General features: G+C 46.1%; 1 protein-coding gene and 1 pseudogene across 12 annotated transcripts in view; one reads left to right on the top strand and one right to left on the bottom strand.

Moving 5' to 3' along the window:
• The window catches only part of LOC108532167 (programmed cell death protein 2-like), a 117,608-nt pseudogene extending 109,625 nt beyond the window's left edge, over window positions 1-7,983 (bottom strand).
• Window positions 7,710-24,035, top strand: part of ZNF618 (zinc finger protein 618) — an 85,857-nt gene continuing 69,531 nt past the window's right edge. For 11 of the 12 annotated variants that reach the window (XM_017875945.1, XM_017875944.1, XM_017875943.1 and 8 more), the window contains exon 1: window positions 7,710-7,751. The gene's annotated coding sequence lies outside the window, so the exon portion shown is untranslated. Of the gene's footprint in view, window positions 7,752-23,235; window positions 23,319-24,035 lie in introns of those variants that run through there. The other variant, XM_017875951.1, reaches the window with a different exon arrangement.

Here is a 24,035-nt window from a genome sequence, read left to right as displayed (position 1 = left end):
TAGCATCTTCCACCAGCCAAGGCCTTGCCCAGAATCACACATCTAATAGGAACTTCATAAATATTTATGGAAAAATGGCACAAACCCATGTGAGTTCTAGTTCTTTCAGGCCAGGGTCTTCTCTGGGAGCCTCTAGCCAGTCCTCAAGCTTGGAACCTGGGGTAGTCAGTGGCTTTGAGTTACCATATTCAGTTGGGAAAGATAACACAAAACTAAAAGCCAAGTACAATGTGTTAGACACATACCACTGAGTATGATCTGAGAGGCAAGGTCTAATTGGAGAATTTATCATATATTTGGTTTTCCGGGAACAGAATCCTCTTTGTAACTTGCAAAGCTCTTTATAACTTTTTCAGCACTGGCCCTGGCACTCTTAAATGGCGTTTTTTAGGGACACCTGGTGAAGAAATGCTGGGGCTGCCTGTGCCTGAGTTGGAGCTCTGTGGCTAGACAGAAAAACGGTTCATCCATAAGGTTTGGGGCTAAGTTTTATCCATTGGTTCCATAGAGGAAGGGCCAAGGATATAGAGGAAATGGCTGTGGACTTGGGGTGAGAAGGTGTGTGAACCTTGGCCAAGCCATTGGCGGTGGTTTGGCCGTGGATAAGTCACTTAGCCCCTTCAGGTGCTTGGTTAATTCTTGGTCAAAGGGGGATAGTTAAACCGCAGTGTTTTCCCTGCAGGGTTACTGGGAATATCTCATTCAACGTAACTATCGGTAAAGTACTGTGCTGATGGTTAGTGTTCTCATGTGTGGGAGAGATGCAACTCCATTTTCCTTGGTGCTAAGGCCCATGATTTTTGGAATCTTCCTTGACTCTTTCTTTATCTCATACCCCACATCTGATTTACCAGCACCTACCAGTATATTCAGAACTCAACCTTTCCTCACCCTCTTCAGTCCCTGCCACCATCATCTTTTCCATGGACCGCTCCATAGCCCCACCAGCCTCCTGTTTCCCCCCTGGCCTCATGGTCTCCTTTCAACATAGCAGCCAGAGTGATCTTTCTAAAATGGAAGTCAAATTATGTCACTTTGCCAAAAACCTTCTAGTGGCTTTCCAGAGTAGAAGCCAAGGCTCTTCGGTGGCCTGCAAGGCTCTGCATGAGCTGACCTCCATGATCTCTCCTCCTCTCATCCTCATGTATTCTGCCCCAGGTACCCTGGCGTTCTTGCTCTTTGCCAAGCACACCAGGTGTGCTCCTGTCCTGGGGTCATTTGCACTGGCATCCACTTTGCCCCAGACACCACATGGCCAACTCTCTCACCCTCTTACAGTGTTCACCCAATGATGCTAACCTGACCACCCTACTTAAAATTGCAGCCTGTGGCTCCTCCCTTCTTCCCAGCATTCCTGACCACCCTATGCTTCCCTGTTCATGACTCCCCCGCCGCCTCCCCCACACACCATAGAACTGATTACTTTCAAGCCTGCTACATGTTTTACTTATTTATTACACCTTATGTTAGTGTCTCCCCCCACTTGAATGTAATTGCCACGAGGTTATGGATATATCCTAGCTGCCTACAATGATGTCTGGCATGTAGAAGGAGTTTAATAAATGTTTGTTGGATGAATGAGTGAATTCTCTTTGAGTCTTGTGACTCAGTGGGAGAGACAGAAAGTTATACTTTAAGGTTTGGGGATTCACTGGCTTTTGGAAAGGAAAGAGATATATAAATAAGGCTTGAGTTGTTTCAGACCAACTGTCCTTTAAATATTAGGGGACACAGGGTAGAATCATCCTCTGGGCAGGTCCTGGGTTGGTGGATGCTTCTTGCACGTGCAGTGCCCCCTGCAGGCCTCCAGGTTAAATGCATTTGGTTGCACCCACTACTGAGGCCACATCTTCCTGCAGGGTTAATTGTACCAGCTGGTTATTCAAAACAATATTGATATTTGTACTAACATATAAAAATATATTAAATATATATTACGGTGTCATATGTATTTGGTGGTTGTGAATGTAACATTCAAATGAATTCGTAAGCTACAAGACTTCAGAGGGCATTTGAGCATGCAGAGAAACTCCCATTTCTTTCTGGGTTCACGTTCATGCTTCCCTTCCATAAGGGTGCAGAGAAGCCTGAAAAATACCACTGGGCATTCAGAATTGTCCGCTAGTGGATTTGAGGTCATCCACCCAGAGCCCAGCAGAGTACTTGCCACATAGTAGGTTTTCAAGAACTATCTGCTGAGTGAATAAAGGAATGATTAATTATTTGCAGTCAATTGATATATTTCATTCAAGCATGACTGCCAATGCACCATTCATCTAAGCAACCTCATTATCAGTATTTTTTGAGAAACAGTCATAATTAGCAGATTCAACTATATTTGCTGAGTATTTGCCCTGTGCCAGGCCCTGAGCTGGGTACTGCTGACATGGTCATGTGTGGGATGTGGCCGTTGGAGGAGGGACAACACACACCCCGTAGGGGTGACAGACCCTTCAAAAACTGTAGCCCCAGTCCCAGTCCCATAAAGTTGGTTGATGTCTGCGTGTCAGCAGTGTTGGGAAAACAATGAACAGGGACAAATTAAATCTAGCTGGGGGAGGAGGGAGCCATTCAGTTCTCTAGAGACCAAGTAATTTTTGAGTTGTGGTGGGGGAGGAAAAGGCAAAATCCTAATTATAGCACTGTGAAAATGTGCTGCGCCAGGTCCATCCTGAGCTTGGCTAGCTGTGGCGCCATCTTGGAAATGCCCCCTCCAAGACGGTGGCCCCCCTCTGCCCTCACAGAGCTAGGGGGACTGTGAGGCCCCCACATTTGTGGCACCTCAGCCTCCCCGAGCCTCAGGCTCGGCTCTCTTATCGAAGAAAGGCATTTCATTCTTCGAGATCAGGCAGCCAGGACCTAAGGAGCTGTTTTTCCTCCATTGTGCAAGCATGACAAATCATTAATTTTTGATTGATTTGCTTAGAATTATGGGCGCCCCAGCATTCTTTCCGCCGCTGAACAGCTGTATAACAAATGAATATATCAGTGTGCACAAAAGATTGGAGATCTAAGAGAAGCAATTACATTGGCCACCCTCCCCCACCCTTACCCCTTCCCAGGCAATGAAGGGAGGAAATTTTACCAGAAATTCCTCACAGTGGCTTACAAAAAAAAAAAAATGCCATTTTTATAATTTGAATAAATCTTTAATCTCTTCATCTTTTTGGCAGCAGGTTTTCCAAACCCACACTTGTTCCCCCACAATGCTTGGGTTCTTATCCATCCAGGAGGAATCTTTAAATAATGAAATTTCAACTTTGTGTGAATTAAAACCAATTGAAAAAAAGGAAAAAAAAGAAAAGAGCAATCTACACCTCCTTTTACCTTTTTTTTTTTTGGTTGCTTGCTATTCCTTAAAGATTTGGAACCGTACCTAGTGCACTAATGTGACCTCCCATAATTTTAAATTTAAGATTAAAAATGCTGGCTTGAAATTTATGAAAATATTTCAGCATGAAAAAGAAAGCCTTTTTCCCCAGGAAAAAAAATTGAGCAAATAAATCCAACAGCCACTGTGGATTTTTTACTGGCCCTAGAGCCAGCCCGAGAAGATAGGTTTTTTTTTTTTTTTTTGCTTCATTTCTGGAAAAAAAAAAATTAAATCTAATAAGACAGCTTAGCTTGCTATCCTCCCACCTCTTCTACGAAATAAATTTCAGCTGTTTCCTGTTGGATTTAATTTTCCAATATTCCTGCCTCGGCTTTTCAATTTCCTCAGTTATTAAATTTTAATTCAGTGCATTAGCATTTAAATTAAAAAAGGGTTTATTTTATCGAAATCGTTGGCCAGCCCCCATCCCGGAGCACACGAATTGCCTGTTTCTGCCATTTGCACAAAATGTGAAATGCAGCTAATGTCTTACAACTTACATTTGCACAAATTTAGAAATAAAATTTCTGGGTTTGGAATAATATTTTCTTTCCAAGAAAACCCTTAATAAGAGAATGGAAAAGAACAACTTCACATTCATTTGGGAGGGAAGAGGAGGGTCGAATGAAACCAAAAATAGCCTTGCCCAGGTCCTGAGGGGAAACTGGTGAATAAGAATGGGTGGGACTGGGAAGCGGGGACAGGCACCCTTATGCGGGGCTGGAGGGCTTGGATACACCTTCACCTCAGCTTCAAGAGAGTGAGAAGGAGGATCTCCCTGGGGTCCTGCTTATTTTATTTGCCAGAGAGTGGTCTGATTAAGGTTGGGTCAGTTCAACATGGAGTAGGGGAGATGATCTGATTTAACCTCCTTTCCTTGCCCCCATTTTTTAACCTATGGAGAATCTGAGGTCCAGACAAAGGAAAGAGCTTGTCTAAGGTTCAAAATGAGACTCAGAGCCAGGGCAACAAGCTACATCCGTAAGAAGCACCCAGTCCAGTGACAGAAGATGGTGAAACAACAGCAGCTGCAGTGGGAGTTTCCATTACCTGAGTAATGACTACATATACCAGGGCTGCACTTAGTACTTTAGTGACATTACTGTCATTCTGACTGCACCATTGGAGAAGGCCTTCGGGCTGTGGTGGTCTGGTGGCCAGTCATGAGATGCTGACTTACAGCTTGGGATTTGGGGAAGACCTTGAGGCAGAAGACCCATGGTCCAGCCCAGTCTGGCTCTGCGACTCGTTCATCTTATACATATCATTCTGTTTTTCTGTGCCTCAGTTTCCTAGACCTAATAAATAGTGGCCTCTATAACTATAGGGTTGTCAGTGATTATTTTCATTATTATACCCAAGCACTCACATGCTATTACATGTTTTACCTTATTTAAGCTATCGTGCATCTCAAGTCAGTCCCGTGAGGTAGGGCCTGTGATTAGCATCTTGCTATTTTGCAGATGAAGAAATCGAGGTCTTGGGAGTACATGTGACTTGCTGAAGATCACAGTGCTGGAAAACGGCAAAACCAGGACTTGAACTCAATCTGACTCTAAACTCTGTTCTCTTAAGCTTCAGTTCAAATTGAGACTCAGGTCAGATTACACAGGGTACAGATGAGTTTATTGTTTAGGTTGAATCATATGAAATTGCTGATGTTAGAACATTTTGGCCTCGGCACATGGAAACGTCAGAAGTTCAGCTTAATCCACTTGGAAGGAATGGCTGTGATGTATTTGTAAGGACAGACCACACCGGCCTGGCGTGTATGGAACTCCACACTGGGAGCTGGTGCTCCCAACACAGTGAGCTTTGGCTCTCTCTTCATGGTGTAGCTGGACTCGGCCAGGCGCACATGCTGTGATTGCCATGTGCTGTGATACTGAGACATGTGTCTTGGACATCTCCCGCTGAATCCATTGTTCATCCATATCCCAATGAAGCAACTCTCATCGGCCACCATCTGAACATCCCACACCCTGACCAGGTAGAACTCTTTCCTCTAGTTGCCCCAGTTTCCCAGCAGTACCACTTGAGTCTCTGCAAAAGTATTCGACAACTCTTTGAATATTTTTAGCACTTTCTCTTTGTTTTATAAAAATGGGTGGAAAACAGAAACGCGTGCAGCTACCAGTAACACAGAAGCCGAAGTATTCACTCAGTAAAAGAGAAACAAAGGTGGAGATTATTAGGCATGCTGAAAACAGAGACTCTTATCCCACCCTCTGTCACATGTTTGCTGCACTTGAGCTGGTCAACTCTGTGTGAAATTGTGAAGGAAAAGGACAAAAATGACAACTTTAAAAGTGTGTGTGACATGCTAAAAATACGTGCACAGAATTAAGTCTGAAAGGCAAGAGATCCATTTGGGAGTTGACCATTTTTTTAAGCTCTCTGGGGCAGAATTTCCACCCATACCACTTCTGCTGCTTATGATGCAAACATTCAAACAACTTCAGCCTGTTCACTTCACATACAAGTTTTGAGGAATGCAAGATGTCGGAAAGAGGCCGTAATTGATCTGTTATTTTGCTTCCATTGAAATGATATGCAAACCGTTTTCTGCTTTCTTGTTTCTTCTGTTGAAATAATACATGAGCAGCTCATTAATTTCTTCCTTCCCGACCTCACATTTCTCCCTCCCTATTCATCCTTAACCTTTCGCTTTCCCTTGTGTGGGAAATAGGAGCTGTTTGATGTCACCCCATTTCCCAATTGGCTCTCCTGAATATCGGTGGGAAGTAAAATGCTCCAGAACTGAGGAAGTTGGACTTTGGGGTGACCCAGTCCTGAGCTTATAGCCGTGGGACTTTCAATGAATAAATTGTTTGACCTTCTGTGCTCTTGCTGTAAAATGGGGATATTATGGGGTGGAGTGGGGGAGGACCTATGGTGAGGATTAAATGAGAGAAGGCATTAATGTCCATATCCTAGTGCCTAATGGGAAGTTCTCCATGGGGAGCAAGTGTGGATCCCTGCTGGGACCAGACAAGGACTGGGTGATTATAAGGCAGGAGGAGGGGATGGAGACTGTGGAGAACCAAGTATGTCAGCTCTGGCTGCCTGTCACCATGTAGAACTGGATATCACAGGGTTATCCAGTTTAATAAGAGAAGGTGGAGATCTGGCCTTTTTTCAGTGCAATTCTTTTATTTTTATATATTGCCAATTTGTTTGAATTGAAGTTCGCCATCTGATTTTGCCAGTTTGCAACTTCTCGTAAACACTCATCAAAAGGTAGCTGCTGGTGTTTTATTTCAGATCCTCAGTCCATCCTCAGTCCTGAAATTCAAAGAAACTTGAAAAAGTTTTTATAACTGATGAGGCAGCAGAACTTGACCTGAAGGGAGAAAAGGCTAGTTACAGTCCTGATGGTTGTCTCGTTGGCATTTATCCTACGTAGGGTTACCTATGCATATGTTTTACGATAGAAATAACAACGTGCTTGATTAGCAGGGGCTCTGCCAGGGTTGTTTCAAAATATAAGACATAGGGCCATACATTACCTTTCTAAAATTGGAAAGATTCTGAATTTGGAAACAGATATGCACCTGAATTTCAGACCTGTATTATCCTATGATTCGTATTAGAGGTGTTTTGACAAAGCCCGGGAATGCATCTTCAGCTGGCAGTAATGGAGGATCTAGACATTGTTCCCAGGTCTGCAACCTCTGTCAGCCTCTGCGTTGAGGTCCCCCTGAGCACTGGTCCAGGAGTCAGGACCCCTGGAGTTTGTTTTCATGAAACTTCAGGCAGCTCCCTCTGTGCCCAGGGCCCCAGTCTCTGCATCTGAACCAGAATTTTATGATTTCTGAAAATTTCATTTGGTTAGCTTTATCTCCCCCTCCCCCCGACACCCAAATAAAAGAGATTAAGAACTGGCCCTCTCTTGCCTTCTGCTCATAGGGTTGGGGGGAAGAATATTTTAACGTAATAAGATTTTTTCCCTCTGGTTGGTAGGAATAAATCTACAGCTACTGTTTTATTGGAAATCCCAGTTGAAAATAAAAGTGGTGCAATTCAATCTCAGATTTAGCTGGTTACTTACTTTTCACTGAGTCCCCAGGGCAGTGCAGTTGCTGAGTTTGTGTTGGCAGTGGGTGCTCAGGGGATTTAAAGGGCCAAGCAAGTGGGGTTGTGGGGAGGTGTCCTGACTCCCTCTTACCACTGGGTGCAAGTTTGTCTAGCCTGTAGGAGCGGGACAGGCGCTTGTGGCCAGCTCACCCCACAGTCTGAAGGCTAATATTCAGTGGGAGCTTGGCGGGGTGGCAGCAGGTCGAGTCTACGTCTTCTGCCTTGGCTGATGTAGGTGTTTTGGGTTTCTTTTGCAGGCTGACGGAGCCAGTGCAGCCGGAAGGAAAAGCACTGCGAGCAGGTACACTCCCTCTCCTGCCCCCAGCTTGTCCACCTGCTGACTCAGGTCTTCATGACTAACAGTTACCACTCTCTGGTCCTCACCTTCCCCCTGAAAGGATGGATGGTCCAGGCCAGCCCTCCTTGGCAAGAAGTATCCAGACTTCCCCAGAGAATGTGAGGTCGTGGAAAGCATTTTCTGTGTGGGTACCTGTGACCAGAATCCAAGGATGGTTCATTCCTGAACCGGCCATTGGCCGCTCAAGTTGAGAACTTAGGAGTGAAGTGTAAGACTAGGCAGAAAGACCTGGGCTGGAATTCCATCTGGCCTGCTGCATGGAGAACTCCTGGGGCAGCCAGTTCCATCCTTGTCCAGAATCCATTGGCCTGTGTGCTAGTGTCATGTGCTCCTCTCTCTGAACCAGTCATGCCAAAGCAGGGGATGGGATACTCTGATTAGCCAGGGTGGAGAGGGGGTGGCCTGTCCTCACCCTCAGTGATGGTAGGAGAAGGGAGAGGGGTGGTCCCCAATGGAGAACTGGACTGTTGTTACCAAAGAAGAGAGAAAGAGATAATCAGACAGGCCCAAGCTATGGACATCATGACAGGTATCACAGGTAGGTACTTGGTAATGTTAGCACCCATGCTGCTGCTGCTGTTGCTGCTGTTCTGTTGGGTAGAGCAAGACTAGAAGGGCCATGTGATCTTTATTTGGGGCTTTGGAGGCAGAAAGAAGGTAAGGGACAGACAAGAGAGACGGTTCCCCAGAACACATACATAAAATCTAGAATCGATCCTAGGGTTACCTGTTAGAGCTGAGGGTCAGATTGTGAATGCCAAGCAGAAGAATTTGCCTGTTAGCCTATGGAACACAGGTTCTTTAAAACGTTAATGGATTTTTTTGTGTGAGGAAAAAAAGGGTTCTTTCTGTGGCCCAATAAGTTCAGAGGACAGTGGGTTAAACAAAATTAAAAAGGTTTATTTGCTGTGGGACTTTCCAGATCTTTTAATATGCTAATGTGTGTGCTTGAGAAGAGACAGGCAGAGAGAGAGAGAGAGAGAGAATCATGTTTAGAAAGTGAGAGAGAGAATCATATTTCTCAGACTTAACCATGGGACCCCTTTATTGAAGCTCATTGCATTGAGGAAATGTTCTTTGGAATGTACTTTGAGAAACCGTGGAAAGATACTGACATTCTCTGAGCAGGAGAGTAATGTGTTCAGCTTGGTATTTCAGGAATACCACCCTGGCAGCCATTTGTTGGGTGGATTGGAGGCTAGTAGAATAGAGGCTATGGTACCAGGCTGGAGGTCTCTGCAACCCAGAGACCTGTGTTGTGTGGCAAATATTTTACGCTTTGCAGGCTGTATAATCTTTGTGGCAGTTTCTCAACTCTGCCATTATAATGCTGAAGTAGCCATGGCAATACATAAATATGCCCATAAACGGCCATAGTTTGTCAGTCCCTAGTCTAAACTGACTCCTACCTGAGAGCCTCTGCAACTCCTGTTCCCTGTGCCTGGAATGTTCTTTCTCTGATCTTCCCATGATGAATGCCCTTTCATCTTTCAGATCTGGAATCTCTTCTACCCTCAGGGAAGCTTTCCCTGACCCCCTGTATCAAGGTACCTCCACCCCAGTCTATGGTGTGTGGCCTTCATAGCCTGTTTATGCTGTTTAATTATTTCATTTTCATTATTCGTTATTTCATTCCCTTCCTTGTGTTCCTGTTTTTCTGTCTCTCTGAGAGTGCCAGCTCCATAGGCAGAGAACATGTCTGTCTTGTTCACTGCCGTGGGCCTGGCCCCTAGCAGGTTGTCAGTACGTGTTTACGGGATGGGCACACTAGATGAGATGGAAGAAGATGTGCGAGTGACGTAGAGACAGGGAGTGTGGAGAGGAGCAGGTAGAATTCAGAGATGGTGCACTTGGGCCTGTGGTCACTGGGGGTGACCCATGTAGCCAGCAGCTGCCCAGCATTTTGTGTTTCTCTCCTGAGTCCCTAGGAGTGGAATTTGTGTAAGAACAATGTGTGAGGCTGTGGCCTACGGGGCAGTAGCAGTTGTCAGACCAGTGCCTGTAAGTATTTCTTGGATCAGGAAATCAAGACTGGAAGGGGCGTTGAGTTTGTCTAGACCACCCTGTCATTGTGCAGTGGAGAGATCGAGGCCTTTGGGAGGAAGGGCCCTGCTCAGGGGTGTATAATGAGTCAGTGGCTGTGTTGGGCCATGAACCTGCCAAAGCTGGTGCTTTCTCCACTCCTCAGTGCTGTGCCCAAGTGAGGGTCTAGACAGCCTCTCCCACTTTCCTCCCACTTTCACTAAGCACCTGCTCTGGTAGGCCCAGTGCTGTATGCTATGAACTCAGATGGGTTAGATGCTAATTTATTCCCCTAGTCAGACATTGAGTGTCTCCTGCATGACAGGCACTGTTCGAAGTACTGCACTGAGTGAATGAAGAGACAAAGCACCACCCACCCGTCGTCAGTCCTGTGGGAATGTGGTCTGCCCTCACTCTCTGATGCGTGAATCTCTCCTACACGAGCATCTCTGCCTGGTAATTGTAGCCAGAGAAGAACAGGCGGGTTTTCCCACAGTGGCTACCTGAAGCTCTGAATTGAGTATTATCCCCCTAAGGCTGTAGTTGGTGGAAGAATGCTGAGATTGATTAGAGATGCCTGCCCAGTCACAGGAGGGGTAAGGTGGCATGTGAGACATTGATTTGTTCTCCCTGCTAGCCTAGCCTCTCCATCACACATACTCAGTGACTGAGCCCCTGTGTTACTACCATGGTGCCAGAATATGCATCAGGAAGGGCCACCCAAACCTGGGGTTGTGTATGGCTTAAGGTGTAAAAACAGACTTTTTAATAGTAATGACCACCATTTGGTCAACATTTCTTTGTTAGGCTCTGAGCTAAGTGATTTATGTGTATTAATTTATTAATTTTTCTTTTCTTGAAGACAGGGTCTCATTCTGTTGCTCAGGCTGGAGTGCAGTGGTGCAGTCTCTGCTCACTGCATCCTCTACCTCTCGGACTCAAGCAATCCTTCCGTCTCAGCCTCCCAAGTAGCTGGGACTACAGGCATGCAGCACTACCGCTGGCTAATTTTTGCATTTTTTTGTAGAGCTGGAGTTTCACTGTGTTGCCCAGGCTGGTCTCAAACTCCTGAGCTCTAGCGATGCACCCATCTTGGCCTCCCAAAGTGCTGGGATTACAGATAAGAGCCACCACGCCCAGCCTCATTTTTTAATTTAATGTAATCTTTATAACAACTTCATGAGAGAGATACTCTTATTATTCCCACTTTACGGATGAGGAAGCTGAGGCACAGAGAGGTTTACCGGCCCAAAGCTGCCTAGGTGGAGGTAGGCAGTAGAGCCAGAAAGTCTACCCGAGTCTGACTTCTGTGATGCATACACTTACCCACCACGCCCTCCTGCTTCTTGGTAGGAAAGGATCAGTTAATACATGTTACAGGAGCCTGTTTGGGGCCGGGAACTGTGCTGTAGGCTGGGGGCCTATCAAGAAGGTGGGACTCTGGAGGAGCTCACAGGCAAGTTTATAGATTCTGTGATGAAAACCAATCCTTGGAAAGACTAACACACTATTACTTATATAATGACTAGATGTTCAGTCTGAGAAGTGAATTATATGGTAACCGTCAAGGGAACATTGTCGGGCCTGGTGCGGTGGCTCACCCCTGTAATCCCAGCACTTTGGGAGGCTGAGGCGGGCGGATCACTTGAGGTCAGGAGTTTGAGACCAGCCTGGCCAACATGGCGAAACCCTGTCTCAACTAAAAAAATACAAAAATTAGCCAGGCATGGTGCACGCACTTGTGATCCCAGTTACTCAGGAAACTGAGGCAGGAGAATTGCTTGAACCCTGGAGGTGGAGGTTGCAGGGTTGCAGTGAGCCAAGATCATGCCACTGCACTCCAGCCTGGGCAACAGAGTAAGACTCTGTCTTAAAAAAAAAGAGAGAGAGAGAACATTGTCGGTGTAGTGGCCTTAGCTGACACCACTGGTGATTTGACCATGGCCAGGTGGGATTTCGATGGGTACCCACTTTGTAGAGCATTAGAGCTCATTGAATCCCTGCTTCAGATGGAGAAATGAAGGTCCTAAGATTCCCCAAAGTCAGAATTAGGTTAGACGGCTCTGGGCGGAATGACCTTGAAGGACCCCCAGCCCTCTAACGTGGGCCTCCACCCCCAGCTATGCTATAGCACACTCTGCTACTACGCCAGGGTCTGCTTTCATCCCAGCGCCTTCCTCTTGGCCTGGAACACATGATGGTATTTCTCCAGAGGGCTTCTGGCTAAACCCCAAAATCAACAGCATGGGCTGCTACAGAATTAGTGTTAAATTGAGGGGACAAGGAGAGGTGGTGTTTCTGATCTTAAGAAACAACTGAATGTGGTTTGCTTTACTTCCCTGTAACCCAGACTGGGTCGATTTTACAAGACCAGTGATCCCAGCACTTGAGGTTAATGTTGATCTGGTGTGCAGGTTACACATCATGTAGCACAACTCCAGCCAAACCCTACTTATTCTAAGGGTCGGGGGGGTGTGGGGCCTTAACTTTGGAAAATTCTGAAGGAAATGCAGTTTTTGTAATCAAGTAAATGCAGTTACAGACTTTGTGTAATAAAGAATCATATAGAAATATATATATTTTTCTTTTGTCAGCTGAGGATTTTCAGAGCTGGAAGGACTGTAGAAAATGTAGTCCAGCCCTTTCATTTTAGAGATAAGGAAATCTGGGATAGGAGAGGTTAAAGGGCTCATTATTTTGTTATAGGTTGCCCAACAAGTGCACAGGATCTTGTAGACAAGGAGATTGGGGAGGAGAATAAGAAAAACATCAGATCTCATCCATTCATTCCATAAATATTTACTGAGTGCCTACTAAGTGCTTGGCACTGACCTGGGTGCTGGAGGCACAGCAAGGAATGAAACAGACAGAAATCCCTGCCCTTGTAGAGCTGATGTTGTAGAGGGAGTAGAGCAGCTGTAATGAATACATAAAGTATATGCTTGTTAGATGATAACAAGTGCTGTGGGGGGAAAAGCAGAGGAGATCCGGAGAGCTGGAGACAGTGTTGCCTCTCTAATTTGAGCATTCAGGGAAGGTGAGTCATGAACAAGGATCTGAAAGTTGAGAGGCCAAACCAAGCAGTCGTTTGGGGGAAGTGCATTCCGGGCAGAGAGAACAGCAGGTGCAAAGGCCCTGGAGCTGGAGTAGCAGCAAGGAGGCCGGTGTGGCCACGGAGGCCCCTGGAGACCATTGTCAGGACTTTGGCCATTCCTGTGTGTGAGATCAGGAGCCACTGGGGAGTTTGAACAGAGAAGTGGTATAATATGATTTGGTTTTAAAAGGATCATTCTGGCTGCCAGGAGGAGAATAAGCATCAGGGGATAAGATGTGATGATAGGTGTTGCCAGGGGTTCAGGACAGACAGGACCTTAGACGGTAGGCTTAGAGCTGAGTTTCTGAAGGGCTATTTTTTTTTTCAGGCCTGAGGACTTTAAGTTCAGCAAAGGATTATGCTAGGAGGCTCCTAGCCTGCATCCAAAAATACACAGCCTCCTGCTTGGTTCTTGGATGGCCCCAGGGTGGAGCAGCTATACTCCTGTGGTCCACATTCTCCGTGCACCCCTGCACCCCCTGCCTGGTCTGTCAAGCGTCTTCCTCACCATCTCTCCAGCCCTGCTAAGGGCCAGGCAGCCTAGTGCAGAATGGAGGAGCCCAGACTGCCTGGATTCAGATTCTGGCACTGTCCATTGCCTGGTTGTGTGACCTTGGGCTCATTACCTAGCCTTCCTGCATTTTGGCTTCCTCATCTGTAACTAGGGATTATACTAGTACCTCCTTCATAGTGTTGTCAATGAAGATTAGGTATAATAATATATATACCCTTAGCACAATGCCTAGTTCAAAGCAGGTGTTCAATAAACATTTATTTTTATTACTACCGTGGTGGATTCTGGTTCCTAGGAGTTGATAACGTGGGGTGACATTGATTCCTTGTAGAGCCTGGACACTGGAGAGAGGGCTGAAGGGAGGGATGACGATGATGGAGCTCTTATTTGTTGAAGGCCTACCATAATCCAAGTATGTGTCTTATTTGATCTTCCCAGCAGCCCTTTCAGATAGTGACTGACATCCCTCTTGTTCAGAGGGAATTGAGGAATAGACTTGTCTGGAGTCACCCAGATGGTAAAATGGCTTTCAATGTAGCTAAGTCTTATTCTTTAATTAAGCCAAGATTTTTCACTGGTGGACCATTTTATCTGATAACCACATGTGTGTGGCTGCATAATTATTTATATCTTCTTCTTGTTTACCATTTTGGTTTTCAGCAGTAAAATAAAAGTAGCCCTAAACAACGCAATTTCATTTGCACAAAATTTCACAGCAGTACAGATTGAGTATTCTTAATCCAGAAATCCAAAATGCCCCCAAATCCGAAACTTTTTGAGCACCAACATGATGCTCAAAGGAAATGCTCATTGGAGCATTTCAGATTTCTGGGATTTGGATTAGGGATGTTGAACTGGCAAATATAATGGAAATATTCCAAAAACTGAAAGAAAAAAAAATCCGGGTACTTCTGTTCCTGAGTGTTTCAGATGAGGAATATTCAACCTGTAGTCAGCCCAGTGCTGGTCAATGAACAGTATGGTATTAGCAGAATGAATTGAGAACTGGGTATGTTTTGGGAGGTGTCTTCATCTTGACTCTAGATTTATGTTCCTATTACTGGAGTTCAGATTTCATTTCTAGAAATGTACTTCCAGAAATATTCTCACCCTACCAAAATTTGGGCAAAGGTTGTCCACAAGAAAATCCTACATTGCAGGTTGAATGGTGGCTCATGTACTTATTCCAAAGAGGCCAGTTGGTTTTTTGGTGGGCCGAGTTCACTCTGCTTAATTAGTCACCATTCAACCTAGGCTCTGTAAATAAGGCAGATTCTTGAAAATTTATATGCAGTGTTAGGTTTGCCCTCTGGAGACAGCCACAGAAATGTACACCACAATTCACATCCATCAAAATCTGTGAGTTGTTTGTGCCAAAGGGCACTTGAACTTGGGGTGGTCCAGCAAAGGGAATTGGTGGGGGTCTCTGGGAACTCAGTCCTCTCACTCAGCACATACCCCCCACGTATGCTCCTTGAGCAAAGTAAGAAAGTTCTTCTTGTGAACCTGTGGCTGTTAGTTCAGAGTGTTCAGAATCTTGCTTGTCCTGAAGCACAATATTGAGAATGCTAAGTAGGAGGACCTGACCTAGTTGCTTCTTGAGGCCTTTAATAACAGAGGCCCTTGATCTGAGAAGGCAACCCAGGAAATTTCCACAACCTCACCATCTGTCTGACTCTGCTGACAAAAAAAGAACATGCTCACCCTTGGCTTGAGCACCCTCCAGACTCCATGTGGAGTGTGACAGTTTATAGCATTGGGACACCTCAAACCCACCTTCTTGATCACTCCTGCCTGCCTGTCCTGCAGTGGACTTGGCTGCAGTGTGGGTCTCCCGTCTCTCCTCCTCACTGCTGTGTGGAGGGTGGCCTTGCCCCCACCCCTTTTGTTTTCATAGGGGCTAAAAATTCCTCTTCTGCTTCCATTTATGAGTACTCCACTGACGGCTTGTGAGCTCATCTTTTTCATAGTTAACCTAACTTTTCACATTTTGTCTGGTTTACTTAGTAGGAGCGGGAGAAAAGAACTAATATGCATTGAGTTCCTATTAGGTATGTGGCACCTTACATCCATCCATCCTTTAATCTTCTAGAGTACCCTTAGTGGTAAGTATAACAACTGTGATTTGCACATGAGGAAGGGAAGGTGTGGACAGGGTAGGGCTCCTAGCAACGATCCCTACATCTGCTTTGTCATCCCCAAGCACCTTGTAAGGATTGGATCATGTAGTTAAAAGAGTCCTGTGTGTGTGTCCAAGGGCAGCGTGACTCCAGGCAGTGAGCAAACCAGGGCTGAGTTCTCACCCTGGAGTGTTGGGGCAAGAGCTGGTTGGTTGTCACCCCACTAGTCCTAGAGACTGCAGGGTGGAGGGGAGGAAGGCAGTTGTAATGCCAGAATGGGGACAGCACTGTGGAGGGATAGTAAATCTATGTCAGCAGCTGGGCAGCACTGGGTATCAGCTGGCGACGTGGGCAGGAAGGTGGAGGGGTCGCAGTCCTGCTGGGGCGCTCTCTTATCCATTCATTCCTAGGAGAAGATGGCCAGAGGCGTTGGATCTCAGAGAATGAGAGAAAGGAGTAGTTGCTAAGTCATAGCCTCGGCATGAAGTAATGGTGAACAGAGGGAGTGTGTTTATCCTTTGTTTAGACGTCCAGTGTGAGGGCTTAGGGATGGCCTTGTTCTTTAGTGGTTGAGCTTCCTGCCTTCTGGGGTCTGCATGGGACCTCATGTGTGCAGGATGGTCTTTGCAGGGTGGTGCATCTCTGCAGGACAGTGAGCATGGGCCCCTCATTGGCCTCCACTACCTACCTGTCTGTCGGGGAGATTCTATCTGGGAGACAGAGAGGTGGCCCCTCAGAAAACAGTGCACATTGCTAATGAATCAGAATTGCACCATTGCCAGACCCACTGGAAAACGAAGGTAGCGTGTCTGTTTAAAATGCCATTAACACTGCTTCTTCTTAACATCCTGGGCAACCTTCCACATGCCCCAGCATCCTCGAAAGAAGTTTCCAGCTGTAACTGTTGAACCCCACCCTGCTAAATTTCAGAGTTTATGACTTGACAAGATTGCCCAAGACTCTTGCTTTCCCCCCTAGGTTTAAATTAACCAGGGAATTTACTGTTAATATTTAAATCATATACTGTCTTTGTGAACTCCAATATTACCCAGCGTTGTGGCTGACTGACAGTGTACAATGAAGAAAATTAAGTGTCTAAGAATTATCTCCAACTAATGATATATTTATGCATTGTAGGTTACTTTGAATTTCTAGACTGTTAAGAGTTGTTTAATAGGTTAATAGTTTTAATCTATTAATCTAATCTTTTATACTTGACTATTTATTAAAATATATCAGTGATACATGACAGAAATGGAAGTACAGATCATTTTGAGGGTTATTAAGGAACAGGTGATGTTGTGAGGATGTGAAACTTAGGTGGAATAGTAAGTACCAGGCATGGGCCTCGCTCCTGGCATTTGCTGATACTGTGGTTCTGCTCCATGTTCCCTCTCTCAGCTCTCCCAGGCTAGTGATAAAGCTATGACCTTTTTCCCACGATGGCTTCTCACCTTGTCACTAAAAGCTGGAGACTCTTTATATCTGAAGGACATGTTTGAGCACAGCAGCATTTGAAAACACATCAGGGAGAGAGAGAGGCAGGCAGTGAGCGTAGAGCCCAGGCACTTTTATCTGTGGAAGAGGTGGGGCCCTTCATTCCTGTCCTTTATTTCATGTTGGTGTGACTTTTAGCATCTAACATATGCCCAGTTCTGTCTGGATGCTCAGGAAACAGCAAAAAACAAGGGAATGTATTCCCTGTGTCTTGGGACTTCCGGCGTTTAGTCATGTATGTGTTCATTCATTCAACAGGTGTTTTTATTATTTTCTCTTGAGAAAACAAAAATTATCCAAATGGTTCAAAGCCTAGACTTTGGAGTCAGACAGACCTGGTGGAATTCTAGGAAGCGGGGAGACTGAAAAAGTCACTCGGTTTCTCCAATCCTTGGTTTTCTTATCTAGAAACCAAAAAATGCCCGTATCAGGCATTGCACAGAAGGATGAGATGGTGTAAGTATGGGGCCCGGAGCACTGCCCCCAGCATGTCATGAGCACTCAGTATACCACGGCTGCCCTTGGCATCACTCTCCATGATTTTGTGCCATTTGCATCATGGCTGTCCTCACCAGCATCACCTCCACCCTACATGCTGGTGTGTTTTGTCTGGTCGTTTTCTGTTTGTGTCATTGAGCAGACCTTGGCTGACACCTGCCAGAGGACCAGGCACAAGGATACAAAAAGCAGTGGGTAGAGCCCTGGCCTCTGGAAATCTTCCAGAACCACATGGAATTAATTAGAGGGCAGATTTGGAGTTGGGAGTAGGAGCCTGTTAGAAGCAGAGGGGAGCGTTCCCAGAACTGCTGGTGGGAGAATGAAGGCTCCTGAACCATTAGTGCGGGCATCCACCCTGTCGCCTGAGGGCCTGAATCTATGCTGATTGGTGGTCCCGATGGCGACCCTGCACCCTCAAGAGAGAATGTCAGGGTATTACCAGGCTACTGTATCTTGGCATTTCAGAAAGTGGGAAGAGTGTGTTACATTTTAGAAAATGTTCATCAGTTCATCAGAAAGGATAAAGATACAACTTTGACACTCAAGAAATAAGCTTCACTTATTCAGAAAATTGGCTTCTGTGAAGCAACTGCAACCTATGTTATAATAAAGGCCAGATGAATGAGTCATTCTGCAGTTCTGAATATTCACTGAAGCAGCAAAACCATCGACAATTACAGTGATGTTGACGGATTGATCACAGAAAAGTTTTGCCTGGATCAGAGGCTACAGATGCCTCCAGAGCCATGCTGACATTGACCTTTCCTGGACTTGGTCCTTGGTTCACTTGGTAAACAGCCTCTTGCTGACCATCACCCATGTGCTAGCCACTGTTCTGAGTATCATGAGCCAATGAGACAAAATCTTGTCCTCTAGCTCATGTTCTAGTTGAGGAAACAGACAGTAAAGTGGACAGAAAGGTAACAGAGTACATTGAGTGGGTAAATACTGGGGAACCATAAATGAATTTCAGCCAAGGAGTGACATGACCTTGGCTGCTCTGTCCAATGTGCATTCCAGGGCAGTGTATAGCGGGAAGGGAGATTGGCTATGAGATGTTTACAAGACAGGAGAAAGGGGAAGGTGGCTTGAACTGGAGTGGTGGTTGTGGCATGGTAAGGAATGGTCAGTTTCTGGACATACTTTGAAGGTGGGGTTGGCAGGATTTGCTGGTATATTCATAGTGGGGAGTGACAGAGCAGGAAGAGTCAAGGATGGTTCTAGAGTCTGGGCAGTAGGAGCTGGAAGGATGGAATTACTATTAGCTGAAGTGGAGATGATGGTGGTTATTTGATTGTGTTGTCTTAGATTGCAGGTTTTAGCCGGAAGAGTGCTGGGCTAGGAGGCAGAATTGTTTTCCTGTCTTGGGAGAAGAGATGGAGCAGCAGGGTTTTGGACCTGTTAAATACGAGGTGCCTATTAGGTGTCCCGATGGAGGTGTCAAGCAGCTGGGGATTTATGTAGGTCTGGAGTTCGGTGGGGGGACCAGTCCAAGCTGGAGATACAATTTGGGATTCAACACCATATAGTTAATGTTTAAAACTCAGATTCTAGCTGTGTAGTCCCAGCTACTTGGAGGGCTGAGGTGGGAGGACCGCTTGAGCCCAGGAGTTCAAGACCAGTCTGGGCAACATAGAAAGACTCTGTCTCTCAAAAAAATTAAAATAAAAAAAAGATAAATAAGAAATAAAAGTACAAGTCTCCATGAGATCACTTAGGAAATGAGTGTGGGTAAAAATGCAAGAGGTTCTAGAACTGATCCTTGGGGTATATCAACTTGTAAGAGCTGGAATGATGAAGAGGATTCGGCACAAGAGATAAGAATGTCCAAAAGGCCAGAGGTCCACCAGGGGAGCACAGAGCAAAGTGAGCAACCAGGTAGATGGAGGAGAGGGTGGCTGTGTTAGAGGCTGCTACTAGAGGCAGAGTCCGACGGGGAAGTCCGGTGGGGACTGAGAAGGGACCACTGGATTGAACAGTGTGGCAGCCACTGGAGATCTTGAAAAGAGAACCTCTGGTGGAGTAGTGGAGGCAACAGCCTATTGGACTTAACAGGTATTACCAAGGAGCCAGCCTGCCGATATCGGCAAGTAGATAAGAATCATTTGCACTCATATAGTCAGTGGGTGGGAAGTGGGTAGAGTTGGAGGACTTGGCCAGTGGGCAGAGTCCTGTCTGGATGTGCGTTAATGCATTTAACATCCCATGCATGCGTGCATTCATGGGGAGTGTATTTAAGCTCAGCTAGAGAGCAGTTTACTTTCATTCCCAAGGAGTGAAGTTTTATTCTAGGGGAAGTTAACCAAATCGTTATTTACACACTGTGATTAGAGACTTTTTCCTCCACCCTTAACATTGTTAAAGGTGGATGAGGTATGAGAGTAAATGGCACACTTTGGAGGAAGAGCAGGGGTCCTCAGGCTGAGCCTTGGGATGTAGATGTACGCCTTGCTCCCCGTCTGTGTAAGGAGACACACACGCCCTGCTGGGTAAAGTTCTGGCCTGTGTAAAGGCCTTAGATGTCTCTGATCCCTGTTCACTCGTGCAGATTGGAAAACTGAGTCTTAAAGTGGGCAGCCAGCCCGGGGAATCAACAGCAGAAATAGGACTAAAGGCCAGGGTGCTGAGCACTGCTCACATCTACTGTGACTTGGTAGAACTTCTAAGCATCAGCATTATTGGCAGAATGATGTGGAAATCATGCCCAGAAACAAAGCCGCCATACTCCCAGGCACCTAGCATCAGCGCGGATTTTCCTCCGACATGCTTGAAATGGCATCTCTTTGGGCCTCAGATCCACTGGCAAGTTACTTGGTTGTGTTGTCTTAGGCTGCAAGCTTTAGTGGCAGCAGTACCAGAACAGGAGCCAAAAAGTTTTCAGACTAAGCTCATCACTAAAAATTGTGTGACCTTGGCCATGCCTTTCCTTCACCTATGTGCACTGAGTTCTTTCTGTGGGCCAGGCATTGTGCTAGGGCTGGGGATACAGACGTGAATAAAACAGACCCAGGCCCTGTTCTGTGCCTCGGTTTTCCCATCTAGCCACAGGACTCTTGTCAATGCCAAGCATGATGAGGTGGGCATGAGTTCCTTGAAGAACTATCAGGTAAGACCCAGACAGAGAGAGACTGGTTTGTTTCTTAAACCTCCCCTGCTGGCAGAGTCTGCAGGCACATTGGCCTGGCCAGACACAGTAGCAGGATCGAGTAGCAACAAAGCAGAAGAAAACCAAGGGTAGTAGAAGATAGTAATTTACAAACTTCACTGCTTTGGAGCTGTTTCTTCAAATTTCATGTTACACCATGTATTGGTTGCCTATGGCTGCTTTCGCTCCTGTTGCTTCACTGCAACAGAAGTGTATACACTTCTTGGGGTTAGAAGTCTGAAATCAAGGTGTTGGAAGAGTCAGATTCCCTCTGAAAGCCCCAGGGGAAAATCTGATCTTTGTCACTGCCTGCTTCTGGTGGCCATCAGCATTCCTTGACTTGTGGCCACATCATTCCAGCTCTACCTCTCCGGGCACATTGTCTTCTCTCCTCTGTAGCTTCTCTTATGTCTGTCTTAAATCTCCCTTTGTCTTATAAGAGCACTTAGTGCATTTAGAGACCACTCAGATAATCCAAGGATGAGCCTAATCTCAAGATCCTTCACTTAATTGCATCTGCAAAGACCCTTTTTTCAAATAAGGTCATATTCACAGATCCAGGAGATTAGGACGTGTACATATCTTTTAGGGAGTTACCGCTAACCCCACCACAGAGAGAAAGAGGCCTCAATCTGTATACATCAGGCAAAAAGCAAAGCTCTATGTATTGAAGATGGGGAGTCAGAGCCTTGCTCAACACTACCCTCCCCATTCCAGCCTCATGGGTACATCTAAGAGCCATTGCTATGGAACCCCTAGACCTTCAAGGAACATACTTTGAGAATCATTGCCTTAGAGAAAGGCCAGCACTCTTAGGGAACCTCTTGGGCAGAGATCCACTTGGTCTGGCTTCTCTCCTTGTCAGCTTGCACACTTAGTAACCAGTGACCATGGATAGCATGTACTTACTGAAAAATAGCCTTTTAATGTTTGACTTTGGATTTTATGTTGAAGTGTGACTCGGGTTAAATATAAAATTCATAGCATATCTTGAGCAACTATTTTGTAGTTATCTATATATAAATCTATTTTACAGCGACACAAATAGAATAGATTATGGAGTGTCAGCATGTAGATAGATTCCGAGTGCTTTTTCACTAATATACCTAATGATTCGTGCTGAGAATATCCAAGGGCTCCACTGTACATTTAAATGGATATAATTAAAATAATGAGCTCTATTTTAAAAAATGATATATGAAAAAAATTTTTTAAAGAAGTTAGAAGGAGCCGCACCACTAATTCAAAGTGATGTAAGTACTTCTGTGATTCCATTGTTATTAGGACACCTAATTAAATGCAAAGCATTTGAGAAAAGCAACATTTGGGCTTGTAAATCTAAAGCCTAGAAGTCAGGGGGAAGAGAAAGAAGTTGCCCATGCCTTCATCACGGCAAGGACTTGGGGGCGTCACATTTAAGGGAGGGGATAGTTATGTGCTATTGTGCCTGTGGGCGATAGAGGGCAGCTCACTGGTCCCCACCTTCTGTGAACTCAGTCAGGAATCTGACTGCAGCCATATTTGCCAGTGTGACCTCTGATTGTTTGGGGTGGAAGGTATGGGTACAAGAACTACGGAGAGGCTGCCTTTTCATGGGAGAAAGACATTCCCCTGTGCCTGACTCTCAGTTCCAGGTGTTAGGGGCACTCTGGGTGACCTGAGACTCTGGTGGTTCAGTGTAAAGGACAAAGGATGAGGAGTCTGGAGATGCGAGTTCTAGTTTCGACTCTGTTACACGCCCTGTGCCTTTGGAGAGGGCCTTTCCTGTGATGCGTTCATGCCTGGCCCTGTTGCAAATGGGTGACCATCTGTTCTGGAAACCCATCTCAAGGATATACTCTGCTGTTCCAGTGGGCCCCAGGGAGTCTTAGGAGGCATACGTCCCAGTGCCTGCTTACTAGAAGGCAAGTATCCTTTTGGTCATTCAGCAAATATTTTATTTATGGAGCACCTACCATAGGCCTACTGGATGCTGGGAATAAGAGACACACAACACTCCCGAGGGCCCCACCTACTCTTAGGACAAGTGCGGTTTGGTGAGCCAGTGTACAAAGTATTTTCAGGAAACAGGGCTACAAAGGAAATAAAACGAGGTGATGAACTAAAAGCTAGACTGGAATTTCGAGAAGGGGACGAGCGAGCCAAGATGAGTTCATTAGGACACAATGGGAGGATCGCTGTCAGAGTCACCTGTGCAAGGAAGATGTGGCATTCAGAAAGGGAGTCTGACTGTGCCTCAGGCAAGCCAGGAAGGCTTCCCAGAGGTGAGGATGTCATCAAGAACCAATGTCGTCATCATCATGGCAGCTGCCGTTCATGGAAATCCACTCTTTGCCCACGCCCGCAGCTGGCAAGAGTCATGGTCTTTCTTTAACAGACAAGGAAGCAGAGGCTCAGAGAAGGGAGTCTCTTGCCCAGGGCTACAGGGTGTCGGGGTGGGCAGATGAGAGTTCCACGCAGCCTGCCTGACTCCAACAGCTCCCCTCTTCCCCTACCAGGATACCATGATGGTGGTGAGGACTTGAGAGCAGGAAGGGACACGGAATCTTTTCAGATCGCATGGTCAGGTGCTTTTGAAGCCCCAGGCTGAGCTTCAGAACACTGGCTGTGAAGAAAGCCGGTAAGAGAGTTCTGTGCGGGGGCCCCGTCTGTCTCCTCGCCTCCCATCTCTTTGCCCAGTGAGCCTCAGGGCCGTGACCGTTAGCACCCATGAAGTCTTAGCTAGGAAATGGGAATGTCAGCTGCTTTCTTTACCCCCCAGATTGAATGTGGATACACGTCGTTCACTATCAGCTTCATCAGCCTGACCACCTCTGCAGCACTAGGCAAAGTCCTCACTCTGTCACCGCCAGTATCCCATTACTGAACAGTGGTAGAGCTGGCATTCAAACCCTTGTTGGTCTGACTCCACAGCCCGTGTGCTAAATGCCTACGCCACATAAACTTGCATCCTCTGCACATGCCCCTCCCCTGCCCGCCATAAAAAAGACGGTAGATAAGAGTAAAACGTCTCCACTGGTAGCTATTGTTCTAGGTCCTATATAGACATTACCTTGTTTTACATCACAGCACTGTGGGGGTGGGTACCGTGTTTGCCCCATTGTATGGATGTGAAGACTGAGGCTTGGAGGAATCAAGTCACTTATATAGGAACCTGCAACTGGCAGTTTTGAGATTTGACCCTAGGATGATCCAACTTCCAAATCTGGTACTTGGCCCATTTCACTCCTGCCAGGCCATCAGCCAGTCTGCTCCAGTGATTCTTGTAACGGGGAGCTCACCACCTCCAGTGGGTCCCCTTTTCTTGCCAATAGCAGGAATCACCTCTCTCTCTAAA

This window comes from Rhinopithecus bieti, unplaced genomic scaffold (assembly GCF_001698545.2).
Source record: "Rhinopithecus bieti isolate Rb0 unplaced genomic scaffold, ASM169854v2 scaffold_9997, whole genome shotgun sequence".
In the NCBI taxonomy this organism is placed as follows: Eukaryota; Metazoa; Chordata; class Mammalia; order Primates; family Cercopithecidae; genus Rhinopithecus; species Rhinopithecus bieti.
The sequence above is the reverse complement of the archived record's forward strand: the minus strand, read 5'-3'. Positions and strand labels throughout refer to the sequence as shown.